Source organism: Bos indicus, chromosome 12, assembly GCF_029378745.1.
Source record: "Bos indicus isolate NIAB-ARS_2022 breed Sahiwal x Tharparkar chromosome 12, NIAB-ARS_B.indTharparkar_mat_pri_1.0, whole genome shotgun sequence".
In the NCBI taxonomy this organism is placed as follows: Eukaryota; Metazoa; Chordata; class Mammalia; order Artiodactyla; family Bovidae; genus Bos; species Bos indicus.
Window position 1 is genome coordinate 86,669,928 of NC_091771.1, and position 20,108 is coordinate 86,690,035.

The following is a 20,108-nucleotide window of genomic DNA, read 5'->3' on the forward strand; positions in this document are numbered from 1 at the left end:
ATTTGTTTTCCTTTGAATTCATACTCATTCTTACTAGTCTACATTATTTTTAAAACTATTGTTGAATTGCTTTGGTAAATTCTATGGTGTTGTAAATTATTTTTATAAGAAATTAAATCTGGCTTGGGATTCGTTCTCCTCACATTATATAGAGAAAGTGTCTCCAGACAGTCTCACATCATTACAAAGTAAATTAGCTCATTTCATTGATCCTATTTTGAAATTCAAAAAAATGTATCTCGAATAACAGAAATATATGAGATATAAATGAAAATCAAGACAGTATCTCAAAGTCATTATTTAATCCTTTCCTGAACGTGCACTGGTATAATGTCATTTAATATGAAACTTACAGTCCATGCAGACATCCCTAGATCTTCTATTTTTCATATGCACATGTAGCATAGGGTTTGTGCCAATATATCCGATAATTAATAATCAATATAATTACAATCTCACTGGAATAAAGTTACCGAGTGTTATAAACAAGACCTCTGCTATTATCCGCCTGCTACTATATACTATTATGTGTCTGTACATATGTTTACAAACTCATCTGTACATATATATATGTATGTCACATTAACTCTGGAATTAATATCGAATACGGCCCTCATAGCAAAATGTGGACAGTGAAATATGTTTACACAGCCAACCAAAACCAAAATCTTGGGGAGTGGGCAGGGCAGCTTTCTATTCTGTCCTGAAAACTGCAACAGAGCGCAATTGCCTGGAGTCGGGCTTTTCCTTGCCTGGGGTGGTCGTCCCAGGCTTAAGTTAGTTATTTCGGAGATTTCAGGAGAATCTGAGGGGCTCTCGAATACCAGAGCGGGAAGGACGGTCAGGGCCAGGGCCTCTGCGTCTTTAAACAGGGTTACTCATCTGCTCGGGTGACAACTGCCACAGTCCTCGCGATGGCCTTTGTTCGGGTCGGCCGGCTCACGGGGGATGCCCGCTCCAGGTCGCAGCCCCGGGCCACCGCGCAGGGGCCCCGCGCCCGGGCCGCCTCCCCCGCGTTCCGGTCTCGCTGCCCCGCTTCTGGCCGAGCCCGGACGCAGAAGTTTGAAGAGTGAGCCCCGTTCTTAGATTGGCCTGCGAGGCGGGAGGCGGGAGAAGCCGGAGGGGGGACCGGAGGCGCAGCGAGAGCAGAGAGGCGCGGTCCCGGCGCGCGAGCGCGTGGGAAGGAGGCGGCGGCCGGCCCGGACGGAGGCGGGCCCCGCGGAGCCCCGGCGGCCGGAGCGGCGCCCGGGAGCCCGAGCGCGGCCGCCGAACCCGGACCCCGGCCGCCCAGCCCGCACCGCCGGCCGGGACGAGAACGGCGCTCACCGGCCCCGGGTGCGCCCGGCGCGCCCGCCCCGAGCGCGCCACGGCCCCGGGGAAGCGCAGGGCAGCAGCGCGCCGCGCACCCTCGCGGGGCGCACTCGGAGTCGACTCCCGGGGTCCCGGCTGCGGGGCACCCTTGTCCAGCAGGTAGGGGCTGCGGCGGGCGCCGGGCGCGGTCCCCAGCGCGGGGTGTTTTGGCCGGGCAGCCTCGCCTCCCGGTCCCGTGGTTCGGCGGGGCGACCCCGGGAGGGTGTGGGCTGCTGGCACCTGCCTCGCCGGGTTCCCCCTTCCCCAGCCAGAGTCCCGGGGTGGAGATGGGAGCGGGCGTGGAGAGGGGGCTGGCGATCTCTTTCCCGGAAGGGGACGCGGGCTGAGAGCTGGAACCCTCCGAACTCTGGACCAGCCCGGGAGGAGACGACAGGCTGCCGGTTGATAGGGGCTGGAAGCCTCTGGTTGCCACGGGAGACGGGAGGAGCGGCGCTGGGGGCCCTCCGCGGCCACTCCTGGGGGGCGAGGGAGGGGTCGGCCTCTTTCTCTTTTTCTTTGGGGATGCAAGAGGGCGACTACTTCAGAAAACAAAGATATAGGGGTGAAGGAGGCCCCCCAGGCCGCCTTCCACCCATCTACTGACCCTTGACCGCGACCCCTCGCGGGACAATGTCGCTCCATTGTCTCAGGGGTCCGGCCACTACGGGGTGGGCCACGTCGGCGAGGGGCGCGGTCCCCACCCCGGGCTCTTCATTCGGGCCTCCCGCTCCCCCCGCACCCACCGCAGCCAGCCCCCGCCCCATCTTTCCTGGCTGGGGGAAACCAAAGAGGTCTGTGAAAATGTTGGGTTTAATGGTTCCTTGTGCGCCCCACTTCCCGGAAAGGTAAGGCAGGTGATTGTCATCAAGTTCTGTTAGCATTTCTGTCGTTTATGGAAAAGCTGTAGCTACTCACCGGGGGGCTCAGACCTCCAGTTTTGGGGGGGAAGGAGCCAAAGGCATTTCAGTTGTGTGTTAAGCGTTTGCTACTGAGAATTTCTTAGCCATTGGAGGAGGAAGGGTTGTCTTCTGCTCAGCGGAGCCAAGAAAACTTAGCTGCTGTGAATTGGCCTGAGCAGTCCGTGGGCAGGAAGGGGGGCGCGCCGGGCGGTCTTTATCCTGCTAAGTGCGAAAGCTCCGGAAGCGCTCATCCTCTGAGAGGGGGCTTTCTTTGGGGATCTCGTAAGGGCGGCTGGAATTTCTGCTCAGGTGAAGGTTAAAATGTCTCGAACGTTTGCTTTGTTTTTTTTTTTTTTTTTTTTTTTGTGGGGGGGGGGCGTTATTTATGAACCCCCTACAGACTGTATGAATTTCCTAGTGATTCAGAGCAAGAGGCTCCAAGGTTGTCCCTAGATCCTGAAACGAAACCGTGGGACTGGGAGGAAGGCAGGGGAGTCACACCCCCGCCCGGGCCGGCTAGCAGCCTCTTTATGGGGTTACTGCCTAGCTGCCAGGGTGGGTTACATTTTGCTTTGGGTACGTCTGAAGGCTTTGAAGGTGATTTGTCATCCTTGGGTTAAGGGTCCTCCTGAACATATCTATTTGTCTGTGTGACGCTGTTTAGTTTATTACACAAGCTTGTGTGATACGTACTCAACTGCCAGGGTCCCTAATCATATGTGATCAGCCTGTGTGTGCATATGAGGTTATAGCTGATGGGCTTTTGGGAAACCAGAGTATATGCCATTGCTTTAGAGACTGATATGCTCCAGGGATATAGTACTTGCTATAAAAAAATCATTCCAAGTGGGATGTTTATTTATTAAAGGAAAAATACTTTTAATCAGTACAGTTTTATAATGGTATGGTCGAGCTTATCTGTGTCCTGTAAAATTTGGGGGAGTGAAATGGTTTTAGTACACAGTAAGATAGTTGAAGTGTTTTTTAAACTATAATTTTACAGTGTTGTGTTAGTTTCAGATGTATAGCCACAGTGATGCAGTTTAATATATATATATAACTATATATGTGTATACCTGTATAACTATATATTGTGTGCCACACACTATAGTATGTATGGTCACAGAATCACTGTGCTATACACCTAAAACTAAAAATATATAACTGAATAGATATTGTTATATATATAACTGAATACATATCTATGTTTTGTTTTTCAGAGTCTTTTTCCCTCATAGGTTACTACAGAATATTTAGTTGTAGTTTCCTGTGTTATACAGTAGGTCCTTGTAGGTTATCTACTTTGGGCATAGTAGTTAGTATATTTTAATCTGAAATAGCTAGTTTATTTTGCACAAGCAATTAATACTTTAAAGATTTGCTTCTTCTGATCTGAGGACGCTTGATGATAACAGCTCCAGTAGCTACAGGGGTGGGTCATTACTGTAATCTGTGGGTAAATCAGTATCCTTCAGATAGACAGAATGTCCACTGGGTATAAACCTGTGCGGAGCATGAATGCTCTCGAGGGAGACTGAATAGAAATAGAAACATTTCCTCCTACTTAAGAAATCAGGAAAGTAATCTGTTGCGGAAACCATAACTTGTATAATGCCTGTGTGCTCCTATATTATGCATATGTATGTGTGTACATACCTATCTGTATACACGTGACTTGCAGATCTTTGCATTTATTACATTTGCATAGGTGAGAAGAGACATTGCTATGGAACTGGGGTATTTGAATATGATGTTTCTTTGAATCTGAGCATGTGCTTAGCTGAGGACCGCAGAAGTATATCTGCCTCTTTGAGGTCTTATCATCAGGGCAAATCCTGGCCAGTGACAGCACATGTTATAGAATGAGAGAAGGCTGGGTGAGAAGGAACTTGTAAGATAAACTACTCAAGCCCCAGTTCTGCAAATGAAGAACAGGAGGCCCAGAGTTCTTGGGTCATTTTGGTCAAGATCCCAGAACTCGATCTTGGCAAGGTTATTAGGCTTTGCTCTTTCTGCCTACAAGAGTGTCCGCCAGGTGGGACGGTGGGGGTCTGTAGGTGGTCTAGGCTTTGCTCTTTCTGCCCACAGGAGTGTCCGCCAGGTGTGATGGTGGGGGTCTGTAGGGTGTCAGTTTTCACATCAGTGCTCTCTCCCCGCCCCTCTCTCCTTTCCTGGGTGGTCCTCCTTTCTGCCCACCTTCCTTCTGGCCCACGTCTGCCCACAGGGCACCTTTCCCAGGTGTTCCATCCTTCCTGGACCTTCCGCACCGTCATGCGTCTGCCCTGGAGTCCCTAATCGCGGTTGGCCTCTGATTCCTGGGTTTTCTCTCCCACCCAGTGAAGTGGGAAGCACTGTCCACAGTCTCCTTATTTCTCCGCCCCTCCCTTTCCCTCCCAGTACTTCCCATCAGCCTGCGAGTCTTTACAATTCTACCTTATAAGTACTGCTGAGATTCATCTTCTCTATTCTGACCTTTTATGACTTTTAGCCAGGGCTTCATCACCCCCTGCCCAGGATAAGGGATCAGTTTCTAATTCATCTTCCTGCTCTAGCCTGTTCCCTCACATCCAGTCTAACAGACGCAAGGGTGATTTATCAGAAATGTGGGTTTGACCCTGAGGCCTCCTGCTGAAAAGCCCTCCGTGAATCCCTTCACCTACAGCGCCCAGCATGGGCTGCTCCGCACGACCTGTGCTGTCCTTCCTGACTTCATCCTGCCCACCCTCCAACCTCCTCTCGACTCTCTTGACTCCTGTCTTCTGCTTGGACCACCCCAACCTGCATGTGCCCCTCCACATGGAACTTAGCATCTCTTAACCCACAGACCTGATTGTTGCTCCTTCAAGCTGGGAAGGTGCTGCTTCTGTCTTTGCTCAGGGCTGGGGTCAAATCCAGAATGTCTTTCCCGAGAAACTCTCCCCAGGGATGTCCAGCTTTCTGACCTCCCCTCCTGATCTGGCCCACCTGTGGAGGGAGGCAATAAAGAAGACATAAAGAGGCCCTGCCCCCCTCCTTTGGGAAGCTGGCCAGCGCCACGTAATGTGTGACAGTAAGCCTCACCCCTTTTAGTATAAAAGAAACCTGAATTCTAACTCAGGCAAGATGGTTCTTCCAGACAGGGGGTCACCATCTTCTCCATCGGTTGACTTGCTGAATAAAGTCTCTATTCCTTTTCCCAACAACTCCGTCTATCGAGCTCTCATGGGGTGGGCAATATGAGGTCAGCTGTGTCCGAATCTTTGTGACCCCATGGACTGTAGCCAGCCAGTCTTCTCTGTCTATGGGATTTCCCAGTCAAGAATACTGGAGTGGGTTGCCATGTCCTCCTCCAGGGCATCTTCCTGACCTAGGGATCGAACCTGTGTCTCCGGTTGAATATCAGACTTACAACTGTGCTGAGGTGAATACTTTATTCATCTCTGTGTAGGTGTCCAGATTTCATAGATGTTACATGGATGGATGTAACCATTGCAGCTGGCAGAAGGCAAGCTGCCTACAAACGCCGTTTGGAGATTTTGGCTTCCACAGCTCCCAAGCTCTGACCACGCGGAACCTCCACCCACTTCCTACTGGGGCTCTCCTCTCTCCTATCACTCCACATCCTACCCCGAGACCCATGGATCTGTCTGTCTCCTCCCTCCCATGAAAGTCATCTGCTCATTTATAGGTAAATCAGAAAAGAAAACTCAGAGAGACTGAGTAATTTGTTCAAAGTTGTACCACTAGCTTATAGGAGAGTAAGTCTCATAGAAGTTATCACTCAGCAAAAATCCAAGTTCTTTTTTCTTTTTGAAAAGCTGAAAGCCTTTTCTTTTTCTTTATTTTTTAATATAAATCTATTTATTTAAATTGGAGGCTAATTACTTTACAATATTGTAGTGGTTTTATCAGTCAGCAAAAATCCAACTTCTTTTTTCTTAAGAGAAAAAAAAAAAAAAGCCTCTTTAACAGGTGCCATCACAGCTGGGGCAGCAAACTATAGTCGGAGGGCCAGATGTAACTTAAGTCCTATTTATGTACAGCCTGTGAACAAATAAGCAAATACAAACAAATAAGCAAAAAACAATAAAGAACAAAAGCTGTGTGACCCACTGAGACCCCATGGTCCTTGCAGCCTAAAATATTTACCATCTTGCTCTTTGCAGAAAAATTTTGCAGTCCCAGAGGAACAATGGGACTGGAGGTGTAACCAGTTTAATTTATGTGGAAACTAACTTTGGTAAATAATTTTAATACTGGGAAAAACTAGACACATTAACTGAATTTTAGGAAGAAAAGAATCAAGGCATAACTCATACCTCATTCAGATGGCTGAGGTCCTGTGTTTATTTTTTCCCTTTTTGATGCTTCTCACTTACCCATGAATAATTACCATGAAAGGCATCACTACTATTAAGTAATGTAAGTTAAATCAGATAAGTCCTCGTAAGAATCACTGTGGGCACTTTTGGTTAAAAAATATCATTGTGGGTATGGATAAGCTGAGTTTGATATTCAAATTCTTATAAGAGGAATTGAATTATACATAAAAATAGGCATTCAAATATGCTTTTTTTCCTATAAATAATGTATGGAGTGCATTTTTTTTCATTTTTATTACTATAATTAGGGTTTTAAAAATAAGCTTGGGAAGTTAAAGCCTCTGGCCTGTGGCACTGTGTATCTTTAATGAACACATTTGAAATATTAACTAATTCCTTTAAGAATGATAAAGTCTTATTCAGACTTGCTCATTTTCTTTCTAATTTAGATTCTTGGTTATAAGCAGCTTGGTAATATGTAGTTGGGAGTCCCTGGGTGGAAATCATTTCACGACCTCCCAAATCTTCTTTTAAAAAGTCTATTAATATGCCTTTTATCTTTATAATTTGGAACAGCGAGTCATTCACTTTACATCTATTTCAATAATTTAAAACTAAATGCAAAAGCAAGACAAAAGAACTTTGACATAAAGAAGAAAGAAATTTAGTTGAGTGGAATATTGCAGAATATTTCATATGGTTTTAGGTTGCTAGTTTCACTTTATAGCCTGTGGAAAGAAATCATAGTGTTTCAGAGTGGACCTGAGATACATTATTTCCCTGGAAGGGGTTTGCTGGAACTATAGATACATGATAAAGTTCAAATAAGCCTGGTAAGTAGGGTTTTTCTAATACATGGAATGACAAGCCTTGAGGCACAAAAACCAAAATGTTGTTTACGTAAATGGTAAATTTGAGGTAAAGAAGCTTATGTTGGATTTCAAGTTCTGCTTCATATTTCTCTGGGACCATGAATACATGAGAAACCTTTCTAAGACTCATGTGTGAAATGGGATAAGCAGAGTGCCTGCCTTGTAGGGTTAAATGTGGGATTAAATGAGATAAAATTTCCAGTATATGCTTCAGTTCAGTTCATTCGCTCAGTTGTGTCCAACTCTTTTCGACCCCAGGGACTGCAGCACGCCAGGCCTCCCTGTCCATCACCAGCTCCTGGAGTTTACTCGAACTCATGTCCATTGCGTCGGTGATGCCATCCAACCATCTCATCCTCTGTCGTCCCCTTCTCCTCCCGCCCTCAGTCTTTCCCAGCATCAGGGTATTTTTCCAATGAGTCAGTTCTTCGCATCAGGGAGTTTCAAAGTATGGGAGTTTCAGCTTCAGCATCAGTCCTTCCAATGAATGTTCAGGACTGATTTCCTTTAGGAGGGACTGGTTGAGAAACTTTGTAAACTGCAGGTGCTGTTAGCCTGATATGGACTTTAATAGACTGCCATAGACTTTCATATATTAGGGCTTCTGCTGAATGTTTTATTCTGTGACAGTCTGAGTTATTTTTAAAAGTTTGTGTTGCCATTTCACATGCTATTGTTGCCAAATCTAAACAATGAGAGGAAGTGCCATGGTGGACTTGACTCTCCTTAATAAATAAGAACTTATTGATGACAGTGTAACTTCTTCCCTTTTGATTTGAATGTCTTCGACTTCTTTTTCTTGCCTGATGCTCTGGCTAGGACCTTCAGTACTGTGTTGAAGAGAAGTGATAGGAGTGGACGTTCTCGCCTTCTTCCTGATCTTTGTTACTGTGCTCAGTTGCTAAGCCACATGGGACTCTCTGCGACTTCATGGGCTGCAGCGTGCCGGGCTCCCCTGTCCTTCACTATCTCCCAGAGTTAGCTCAGTTTCATGTCTGTTGAGTTGGTGATGCTATCTAACCATCTCATCCACTGCCGCCCTCTTCTCCTTTAGCTTTCAATCATCCCCAGCCTCAGGGTCTTTTCCAAAGAGTCAGCTTTTTGCATCAGGTGGCAAAGTACTGGAGCTTCAGCTTCAGCATCAGTCCTTCCGATGAGTATTCAGGGTTGATTTCTTTTAGGATTGGCTGGTTTGATCTCCTTGCAGACTCTTGAGAGTTTTCTCCAGCACCGCAATTTGAAAGCATCAATTTTTTGGCACTCAACCTTAGTCATCTTAGAGGAATCACTTTCAGTCTTTTTTCACCATTGAGTATGATGTTAGCTGTGGGCTTTTCATATATGGCTTTTTATGTTTAGGTAATTTTCTTCTATTCCTAGTTTGTTGAGCATTTTTACTATAAATGAATGTTGACTTTTGCAACATGCTTTATCTATGTCATTTGTGATGGTCATGTGAATTTTATCCTTTGTTTTGTTAATGTAGTTCAGTTCAGTCCCTGTGTTCGATTCTTTGCAACCCCACGAACTGCAGCATGCCAGGCTTCCCTGTCCATCACCAACTCCCGGACTTGCTCAAACTCCTGTCCATTGAGTCGGTGATACCATCCAACTATCTTATCCTCTGTCATCCCCTTCTTTTCCTGCCTTCCATCTTTCCCAGCATCAGGGATATTAATTCATTTTAATGTACTGAAACATATTTTATCCTAGGACTAATTCCCACTTTGTCATGATTTATTATACTTTTAATGTGCTGTTGAATTCAGTTTGGTGGTATTTTGCATCAATACTTGTCATGGATATTCGTCTGTAGTTTTCTTTCTTTGTAGTATTTTTGGTTTGGTATAAGGGTAATACTGTCCTCATAAAACACTCCTTTGACTTCAACTTTCGGGAAGAATTTGAAAAGGATTGGCATTAATTCATCTTTAAATGTTTGGTAGAATTCTCCAGTGAAGCCGTTTGGGCTTGGAATTCTGTTTGGATGTTTTGATTACTCGTTCAGTCTCCTTACTAGGTAGAGATCTGCTCAAAACTTTTGTTTCTTTATGATTCAGTACTGGAGTGCTGTGTATTTTAGAAATTTATTCATTTCTCTTGAGTTATCCAATATTGACATATAATTGTTCATAGTGATCTCTTATACTCTTTTTTATGTCTGTGGCATTAATTACAATATCTCCTCTTTCATTTCTGATTTATGTATTTGAGTTTTCTCTTTGTCATTTTATTGATCATTTCTATAAACAACTCTTGACTTCATTGATCCTGTATTTTTCCATTCTCTATTTTATTTATTTCTGCTCTAGTCTTTATTATTTCCTTCCTTCTGGTAAGTTCGGGCTCAGTTTTGCTTTTCCCCTATTTCCTTGATGTGTAAAGTTTTGTTTTGTTTGGAGATCTTTCTTCCTTTGCATGTGTTTACTGCTGTAAACTTTCCTCTTGGTACTGACTTACTGCATCCTGTGTTTTTGGTATGTTGTGCTTTTGCTTTTATTCGACTCAAGATGTTATTTAATTTCCCTTATGATGTTTTCTTTGACTCATTGGTTTTTCAAGCCTGTGTTGCTCAGTTTCCACATATTTGTTAATATTTCAGTTACTTGTCTAATACTGATTTTTGGTTTCACTCAGTGGCTATGGCTTCCACCCTTTTATGTTTGTAAGACTTGTTTTGTGGTTAAATGTGTTACGTGATCTCCTCTGGAGAATGGCGCACCCTGGAAAAGACAAGCTTGCTGCTGGTGCTGGGTGCAGTGTTCAGGTCTGGTAGCCGTCTTGGTCTATAATGGTCAAGTCCTCTCTTTCCTTGCTGGTCTTCTGTCTGATTGTTCCAGACATTATTGAAAGTAGGGATATATTAGTCAAGGTTATCCAAAGAACACAAATCAATGGGATAAAAAGGAGATTTTTAAAATTAGGAATTGTCTTATGTGATTCTGTATCTTCCTTTCAGGAGAGGCAGGAAAAATTCACTCCCATCAGAGAAATCCTAGGCAACCTTAAATATCCTGCTGAAAACATTTCTGTACATCTTGAACAGGGAGATATTTCTTAGTCTTAAATTATAGTTTCCATTTACCATTTGTAAAGTGATTCAGACAATTGCACCTGTTTTCCATGTGAGTAATTATTACTTGGAAAAAAGGATAAAGTGAAAACAAAGGAAAAGGTAACCCTTAAGACAGACAATGGCAACCCACTCCAGTACTCTTGCCTGGAAAATCCCATGGATGGAGGAGCCTGGTAGGCTACAGTCCATGAGGTTGCTAAGAGTTGGACACGACTGAGTGACTTCACTTTCAGTTTTCACTTTCACGAATTGGAGAAGGAAATGGCAACCCACTCCAGTGTTCTTGCCTTGAGAATCCGAGGGACGGGGGAGCCTGGTGGGCTGCCATCTATGGGGTCACACAGAGTCGGACACGACTGAAGCAACTTAGCAGCAGCAACAGCAAGACAGACACATTGAAAAAGTAAGTTGTGCAAAATCACATTCCAAGGTGAATACCCTTTATGGGGTCTTCTGTAGACCTCCAGCTTACTTAGTTCAGAATAACCTTGACTGACAGAAGTACAGGAATTATAGGGGAGGGGATTCCTACTGAGAAAGAAGGATGTCAGAATCCATGTGTGTTAGAAACCCAATGATTGTTTTACTTTTCTAAGACAATTTAACAGAATTCAATTCTCAGATCAAAGAATGGACATGCATTTAATGATGTGACCTGAAATTGATGTACTTCAGAAATACTGTCCCTAAGCGTTTGGAAGAGATGCTGCTTTAAAAGTGTCAAGAAAATAGAAAGAAACGGAGATGCTATTGCTTAAGTCTTTTTAAATTCTCAAGATAGCAGTGGCATAATAAGTTTCTTTAATCTGCATCAGGGTCATCTTACCAGAGGCAAGAAGTCCAGGTTTCACACAGCTGAGCACAGAATGCTTTGGGCTTCTTCAGCAGATGGCTCAGGGTCAGTGGCCAACAACAATTTGTAACACAGCAATGATGCTCTGAGGAAGCCAGTTCTGTCCCTGTAATGCAACCTGCTTTATGAAAAACAAAAGCGGATGGTGACTTTTTCTGTAGGGTAGAAAATTTGTCTTCCTTCTTCCCCCTTTCCCTCTCTTCCCTTCCTCCATTCCTTCTTTCCAAGTCGTGGAGTCCACAGTGCTTAGTTTTTTCCTTGCTTGGGTAAACATACTGCATATGTAAATAAATTTATACCTAAAGGGATCTCATCTAAAATTTGAACAATGGAAAACATAGTAAGAGAAAGCACTGGTCACAGAAAACACCCTCTTCCAACAACACAAGAGAAGACTCTACACATGGACATCACCAGATGGTCGACACCGAAATCAGACTGATTATACTCTTTGCAGCCAAAGATGGAGAAGCTCTATACAGTCAGCAAAAACAAGACCGGGAGCTGACTGTGGCTTGGATCATGAACTCCTCATTGCCAAATTCAGACTTAAATGGAAGAAAGTGGAGAAAACCATTGAGGTACAACCTAAATCAAATCCCTAACAATTATACAGTGAAAGTGAGAAATAGATTTAAGGGACTAGATCTGATAGACAGAGTGCCTGATGAACTATGGACGGAGGTTCGTGACATTGTATAGGACACAGGGATCAAGACCATGCCCAAGAAAAAGAAATGCAAAAAAGCAAAATGGCTGTCTGAGGAGGCCTTATAAATAGCCGAGAAAAGAAGAGAAGTGAAAAGCAAAGGAGAAAAGGAAAGATATACCCATTTGAATGCAGAGTTCCAAAGAATAGCAAGGAGGGATAAGAAAGCCTTCCTCAGTGATCAGTGCAAAGAAATAGAGGAAAACAATAGAATGGGAAACACTAGAGATCTCTTCAAGGAAATTAGAGATACCAAGGGAACATTTCATGCAAAGATGGGCTCAATGAAGGACAGAAATGGTATGGACCTAACAGAAGCAGAAGATATTAAGAAGAGGTGGCAAGAATACACAGAAGAACTGTACAAAAAAGATCTTCATGACTCAGATAATCACGATGGTGTGATCACTCACCTAGGGCCAGACATCTGGAATGTGAAGTCAAGTGGGCCTTTAGGAAGCATCACTACAAAGAAAGCTAGTGGAGGTGATGGAATTCCAGTTGAGCTATTTCACATGCTGAAAGATGATGCTGTGAAAGTGCTGCACTCAATATGCCAGCAAATTAGGAAAACTCAGCAGTGGCCACAGGACTGCAAAAGGTCAGTTTTCATTCCAATCCCAAAGAAAGGCAATGCCAAAGAATGCTCAAACTACTGCACAATTGCACTCATCTCACACGCTAGTAAAGTAGTGCTCAAAATTCTCCAAGCCAGGCTTCAGCAGTATGTGAACTGTGAACTTCCAGATGTTCAAGGTGGTTTTAGAAAAGGCAGAGGAACCAGAGATCAAATTGCCAACATCTGCTGGATCATGGAAAAAGCAAGAGAGTTCCAGGAAAACATATATTTCTGCTTTATTGACGATGCCAAAGCCTTTGACTATGTGGATCACAATAAACTGTGTAAAACTCTTCAAGAGATGGGAATACCAGACCACCTGACCTGCCTCTTGAGAAACCTGTATGCAGGTCAGGAAGCAACAATTAAAACTGGACATGGAACAACAGACTGGTTCCAAATAGGGAAAGGAGTACGTCAAGGCTGTATATTGTCACCCTGCTTATTTAACTTATATGCAGAGTACATCATGAGAAACATTGGGCTGGAAGAAGCAAAAGCTGGAATCAAGATTGCCGGGAGAAATATCAATAACCTCAGATATGCAGATGACACCACCCTTATGGCAGAAAGTGAAGAAGAACTAAAGAGCCTCTTGATGAAAGTGAAGGAGGAAAGTGAAAAAGTTGGCTTAAAGCTCAGCATTCAGAAAACTAAGATCATGGCATCCGGTCCCATCATGCATGGCAAATAGATGGGGAAACAGTGGAAACAGTGGCTGACTTTATTTTTCTGGGCTCCAAGATTTCTGCAGATTGTGATTGCAGCCATGAAATTAAAAGACGCTTACTCCTTGGAAGGAAAGTTATGACCAACCTAGACAGCATATTAAATAGCAGAGACATTACTTTGCCAACAAAGGTTTGTCTAGTCAAGGCTATGGTTTTTCCAGTGGTCATGTATGGATGTGAGAGTTGGACTGTGAAGAAAGCTGAGCACCAAAGAATTGATGCTTTTGAACTGTGGTGTTGGAGAAGACTCTTGAGAGTCCCTTGGACTGCAAGGAGATCCCCTCAGTCCATCCTAAAGGAGAACAGTCCTGGGTGTTCATTGGAAGGACTGATATTGAAGCTGAAACTCCAGTATTTTGGCCACCTAATGGGAAGAGCTGACTCATTTGAAAAGACCGTGATACTGGGAAAGACTGAGGGCAGGAGGAGAAGGGGATGACAGAGGATGAGATGGTTGGATGGCATCACCGACTCGATGGACATGGGTTTGGGGGGGACTCCGGGAGTTGGTGATGAACAGGGAGGCCTGGTGTGCTGTAGTCCATGGGGTCGCAAAGAGCTGGACATGATAGAGAGACTGAACTGAACTGAAAAAATAGTAAAAATGAAACTTATTCGGCTAAAATAAGCAATATGTAATATGTGTATCTCTCTCTCTCTTTCTCTCACACACATATATATCAGGAACAAAAAGTTCCAACTTTTAGCAAAGTCCGAATCTTTTCTGATCATTTATAAAAACTATATCATAAGTGGACATTATGTAAAATTAAGAAAATAATGATGGGAAGGCTGTTTGTGAGATTCAGAGAAAATGTGCTAGGAAGTGGCTCTCTTGTCTCCTCATTCCTTTAAAAGAAGGACTTGGCATTGTGGGCATCGCATAAACAAAAATGCAAGTTGTGAACAATTGAGCACTTGTACATTTTGATACCCATCTGTTTTAATAAAGAGTTTGATTTACTGAACTGCATCTAAAGGAAGCTTAGCTTTTATGACTCTGGAACCATCAGTTTACAGGGCAGCAACTTACTAGAGTTTTGAGAATATTGCCACTGGGGAAATAAGAAAAATGAGAATAAAGCCTTTAGCATATTTATATTCACCAGCTTTCCTTTTCTCTTTCCTTCGCTGTCTTCTTTTTCCTTCTCTCTCCACTTCTTTGTGATCCATGGCAAGTCACTCACATCATTGTGTGACTGTTATAATGTTTCATAAAGTGTGCATCATAAATTCTGTCTGGTCTGCTTCAGTTTTAGTGAGGGCCAAATGAAATGATGCTTGTGAAAGTCATTTTCAAGACTGTAATATTCACTCTGTGTATACACGTATCTATTACTATCACGTATCTCTACTTGAAAAATATAATTTGTGTTTGTGAGTAAAGTGTGTGTGTGTGTGTGTGTGTGTGTGCACACTCAGTCCTGTCTGACTCTTTGTGACCCCGTGCACTTTAGTCTTTCAGGCTCCTCTATCCTTGGACTTTCCCAGGCAATAATACTGAGTGGGTTGCCATTTCCTTCTCCAGGGGATCTTCCTGACCCAGGGATCCAACCCAGGTCTCCTGCATTGCAGACAGATTCTTTACCGTCTGAGCTTATTTATAAACATAGTTATAAATAAATTAAATATAATTATCAAATTATTTTTATCTACATTGTGAATTTGAGATTTATTTTTTTATTAATAGAATCTTGCCAGTAAAGACTCATGTGGGAGAATTAATGATCTTGAAACCTTGAACTAATAAAATATGGTACACTGAACAAAATCGGTATTTGTCAAGGAGAAAACCAGGCTTGTAAAAATCTATTGACAGTCTGGTGTATTTTTGCAATTCTATTAAATTATAGATTGGAACTTTCCTTAGTTTCATATGTGTTTAAGTCAATAAACTTTTAACACACTCTGTGGTATGGGTGCATTGAATTCATAAGCAAAGAAGACAAGTTTCCAATAGTCGAGATATTTAGGCAACCTAAGTGTCCACTGCCAGATGACTAGATAAAGAAGATGTGGTCCATGTATACAGTGGAATGCTCCTCGGCTATGCACAACGAAGAACGCCGTTCACAGCAACGTGGATGGACCCAGAGACTCTCATACCAAGGAAATGAGTCAGACAAAGACAAGTATCGTATGATATGTGGACTCTGAAAAAAATGATACAAATGAATTTATTTGCAAAAGTAAAATAGACTCACATAGAAAATAAGTTTATGTTTGCCAAAGGGGAAAGTGGGGAGGGGATAAATTAGGAATTTGGAATTAACAGATTCACACCACTATGTTACTGTAAAATAGGTAGGTGAGAAGAAGTTTCACTGGATCACAGGGAGCTGTATTCAGTGTCTTGTAATAACCTAGAATGGAAGAGAATCCGGGAAAGTTTTGTACATGTGTGTATGGGACCGAATCGCTTTAGTGTACCTCAGAGTCATTGTAAATCAACTATCAGTTCAGTTTCGTCACTCAGTCGTGTCCGACTCTTTGCGACCCCATGGACGGCAGCATGCCAGGCCTCCTTGTCCATCACCAACTCCCGCAGTCCACCCAAACCCATGTCCATCGAGTCGGTGATGCCATCCAACTATCTTATCCTCTGTCATCCCCTTCTCTTCCTGCCCTCAATCTTTCCCAGCATCAGGGTTTTTTCCAATGAGTCAGTTCTTCACATCAGGTGGCCAAACTATTGGAGTTTCAGCTTCAGCTTCAGTCCTTCCAATGAATATTCAGGACTGATCTCCTTTAGGATGGACTGGTTGAACCTCCTTGCAGTCCAAGGGACTCTTAAGAGTCTTCTCCAACACCACAGTTCAAAAGCATCAATTCTTTGGTGCTCAGCTTTCTTCACAGTCCAACTCTCACATCCGTACATGACTATGGGAAAAAATCAACTATATTTCAGTGAAAAAAAGAAGACAAATGAACTTGCAACTGAATGAAAGGGTGTCTTTTCGGAGGTAAAGCCATTTCAGTGGCTGTAGGCATCCTCTCCAGCCTTCTCTGATCACTGGCTGCAGGGACTCTGACACGCTGGCCTCTTCCAGTTGGTAGAGGATTGGCCTTGATCAGGATTTGGGCCGATAGACTTGGGTTCCTCTGTGTGACGGCAGGTCCCTGTCGCGTGTGTTCCCTCCTCCCCACTCCCGTCCCTGTCCTCCTCCCTGGCTCCACTTTCTGTCTTTCCTTCCCTTACTCCTTTTATCCAAAGGGCTTAGCGCCCTGTGGTGCCAGCTGTGAGATCCAAGCAGCATGAGGCATGTTCTCTCTCCTTCTGGAGTCACACTCTAGACGGAGGGGTGGGAAATGAGCAAACAGCAAGGCAGCCTATGAGGACATGTCCCAACAGGACTGAGGTGGACAGGGAGTCCAGTTCAGTTCAGTTCACTCACTCAGTCGTGTCTGACTCTTTTTGACCCCATAGACCGCAGCATACCAGGCTTCCCTGTTCTTCACCAACTCCCTGAGTTTACTCAAACTCATGTCCATCGAGTTGGTGATGCCATCCAACCATCTGATCTTCTGTTGTCCCCTTCTCCTCTCACCTTCAATCTTTCCCAGCATCAGGGTCTTTTCCCAAAGAATCAGTTCTTCCCATCAGGTGGCCAAAGTATTGGAGTTTCAGCTTGAGCGTCAGTCCTCCCAGTGAATATTCAGGACTGATTTCCTTTAGGATGGACTGGTTGGATCTCCTTGCAGTCCAAGAGCGGTCCAGAAACACAGCAGATCAGTGAGACTGAAGTGGGTGGGCGAGACCTCATGGGAGTGTTGTGGGTCTCCTGAGATGCCCGAAGGTCAGAAACAATTAAGTTATGCGGATAATAAAAGTCAAGGTTACGTGATAAGATACGGTCCTTTACCGACTCTGTTTTGTAATCTCAGTGTGAGGTAGCACATAATGCAAACAATGAAAATGTTCCTGGTGGATTCCAACTGATTTTAATTGTCTGCAAGGTTTATTTCTAGCACAGATACCTGTGCAGCAGTCCTGTTTTCCAGCTTCTTCCATCTCACACACCGTTGGCTGTAATATAACTGTACTAGGTGTCTGCACGCTGCTTACTCCGCCACCATAGAGCACCAGCCTGGTAAATAGCAGTCCGCAAACTGACGACTGTCCTCCTGAGGTTTGATCATCTGCCTCTGATCCTGGTAGTTGGGATCTTAAGTAGTTTTACTCGTAAATATAATTATATTTAATGATCTGTTTTATCAGCACGTTGGCTTGATAGTTGACTGAATTAGAATGTGGAAAAAAATAAAGAAATGTGGGCATCACACATTTTAGAAATGTTCCTAAATGTTCCTGATGTTGTGTATTTTTTCCCTTTCTTCTAGGTATGGCATAAGCACAACTTCATGATTATTAGTCTCAAACAACGTAACTGTGATGTAGGTTTCTGTGACTGTTTCCTTCTACTTGTTCCAACCTTTCTTCTCCTCAGTAGAATGTATTCAGCATTGGGTACAAAGGATGCTGAATAGGTAGTTTTTATTTTTTAAGTGTAAAAGCAAAATCAAATTCACACAGGGAAGAAGAAAAGAAACACGTACAGAGCCTGTGGTGGACAGTTACTGACGTCGTACTAGAAAGGACAGTCTGCTTTAATACGTGTGCTCTGATGGAGCTGGAACTGGGCCAGAATTCTGGAGATGATCGAATTCTTTCCTGTACAGAGAGCAGCGACTTCTTTGAATTAGTGTTAAGACAAGAACTGAGTTAGTGTTGGTGACTCGGTCATGTCCAACTCTTTGCAACCCCATGGATTATAACCAGGCACCTCTGTCCATGGGATTCTCCAGGTAAGAATACTAGAGTGGGTTTCCCTTCCCTTCTCCAGGGAATCTTCCTGACCCAGGGGTAGAACCTGTCTATGCCTGCACTGCAGGCAGCTTCTTTACCATCTGAGCCACGAGGCAAGTCCTCTTGAATTATGTGATCCAAATACAGTGCAGGAAGGCAAACCTCTATTTGTTTACTGAATGAGCAAATGAATAGACAGATAAGTTATATTTAATATCTGTCACGTTTTTTCCCCTTGGATTTAAAATTGGTATCTCAGGAGTGTTCAGTTCTTGAATTCAGCCCATAACTGTGTTAACTGTGTTAAAAAAAAGGCTCCCATCCTTTCTACGTAGGAATCTCCTGGACAGAGGATGAGATTAAGTGCAGAACCTGAGACAGAGCAAGATGTAGGTGTTGAGAGTCTCTGTGTAGTGGTGGTGATGATGTCACAGCTGTCACACGTGGCTGAGGACGTCGAGGAAGTCGTTACAGAGGAGGTAGAATCTGAGAGTTGAAGAATGTGTTGGAATTCTGGTGAACATGCACCTCACACGTAACTTGTCTAAAAGGAAACTCAGTTTTCTAACTGAATTTGCAGCAGCTCCTGAATTCTGAATTCCATTCATGGACCAGTGGAATCTGGGTCTTCGTGCGCTCCTCCATTACACTCTTTTAGACCAGGAATCTCATAAATTACTTGTGTCTTTTCCTTTCCTTCCATTTTCTCTGCTCTCCCCCACCCCAACCTTAGTTCCAGAACATCAGTGACGTGGCTGGTAGCCTCCTGTGATGCACTGAATTTGTCACCCACCGTCATCATCCATCCTGCATCTCGATACCTGACTCGTCACCGTGGTACCTCGGGTCGTTGCTCTGCAGGTCCCAAACCTTCCGTATCCTCTCCCTAGCTGTCAGTCCTTTTCAAGCTCTCTACCCCAGCAAGCAGTCAAATCTTTCACAGCCTGGCCTTGACCTACATTTCTCACGTCAGTGTTCAGTAGGGCAGAAGAATCTCAGCTTGGGAGTGGACTTTAGAAGTCCTGGGGTTTACCCTCCTCTCCTCAAAATGCATGAGTCCTTCAACCACATCCCAGCTAAGTGGCCCTGTCTTATTTCTGTCCCCAGTTCTGGGACCTTTGCCTGTTAACAGCCAACCCCTGTTCAGGACCATTGCAAGCACGCGGCTATGCTTTTCCTCTTCTGTTTCTTTTTGTGCTAATATTCATTGTCTTCTTCCCAGAAGAACTTCATCCTTGCTCCTGTTAACCCCATCCCTCAGGACCTGGTTCCTGTGCTGCCTCCTGATGGAAAATGACTGTGGTTGTCACATAATCACACCTGAGCCAAGCAAGGGTTATGCTGTGATGATGGGACAAGTGACATATTTAAGTGAAGTGATAAACTAAAGATTGAGATGGTAGTAGATGGTAGGATAAAGGATAGGAGGAATTTAGATATAGAGTTTTGTTAACGGGTGGATAGTTTACATACAATTTATTTTTGAAAATGTGAAGGTGACTTTTAAAATCAGCTTCCCTATATTTGATTATTTCTGATTTTAAGGTAAAATGATTGCCATATGGTTTATATTTTTAAAACTAAAAAAAAAAATAAAACAGCTATAATATGACTAGTCCAAGTGCAGAAGTGAAATCAAAGTAAAAAGAGGTCTATTTGGGGACCACACAGGTACACCCGTAGCCGGCATAGATGGTATGCCTGGGTCCCGCCAAGAACCGCAGTGCGAACCACCTTAGGTCACCAGGAGACGGAGAGGGAATGAGTGTGGAAGGTGCAAACCAAGCTCCCTTACTTCATTCACTCATCACTACATTTCACAGCAAGTGTTATTGCCTCAAAAACAGCATGACTGAACATATATGTTAGGAAACAGTCTGATCGATAGCTA

General features: G+C 43.8%; 1 protein-coding gene across 1 annotated transcript in view; it reads left to right on the forward strand.

Annotated features, from left to right (window-relative positions):
• Positions 1 to 1,392: 1,392 nt before the first annotated feature.
• Positions 1,393 to 20,108, forward strand: part of MYO16 (myosin XVI) — a 518,782-nt gene continuing 500,066 nt past the window's right edge. Inside the window, exon 1 of the mRNA XM_070800476.1 lies at positions 1,393 to 1,470. The gene's annotated coding sequence lies outside the window, so the exon portion shown is untranslated. The remainder of the gene's footprint in view (positions 1,471 to 20,108) is intronic.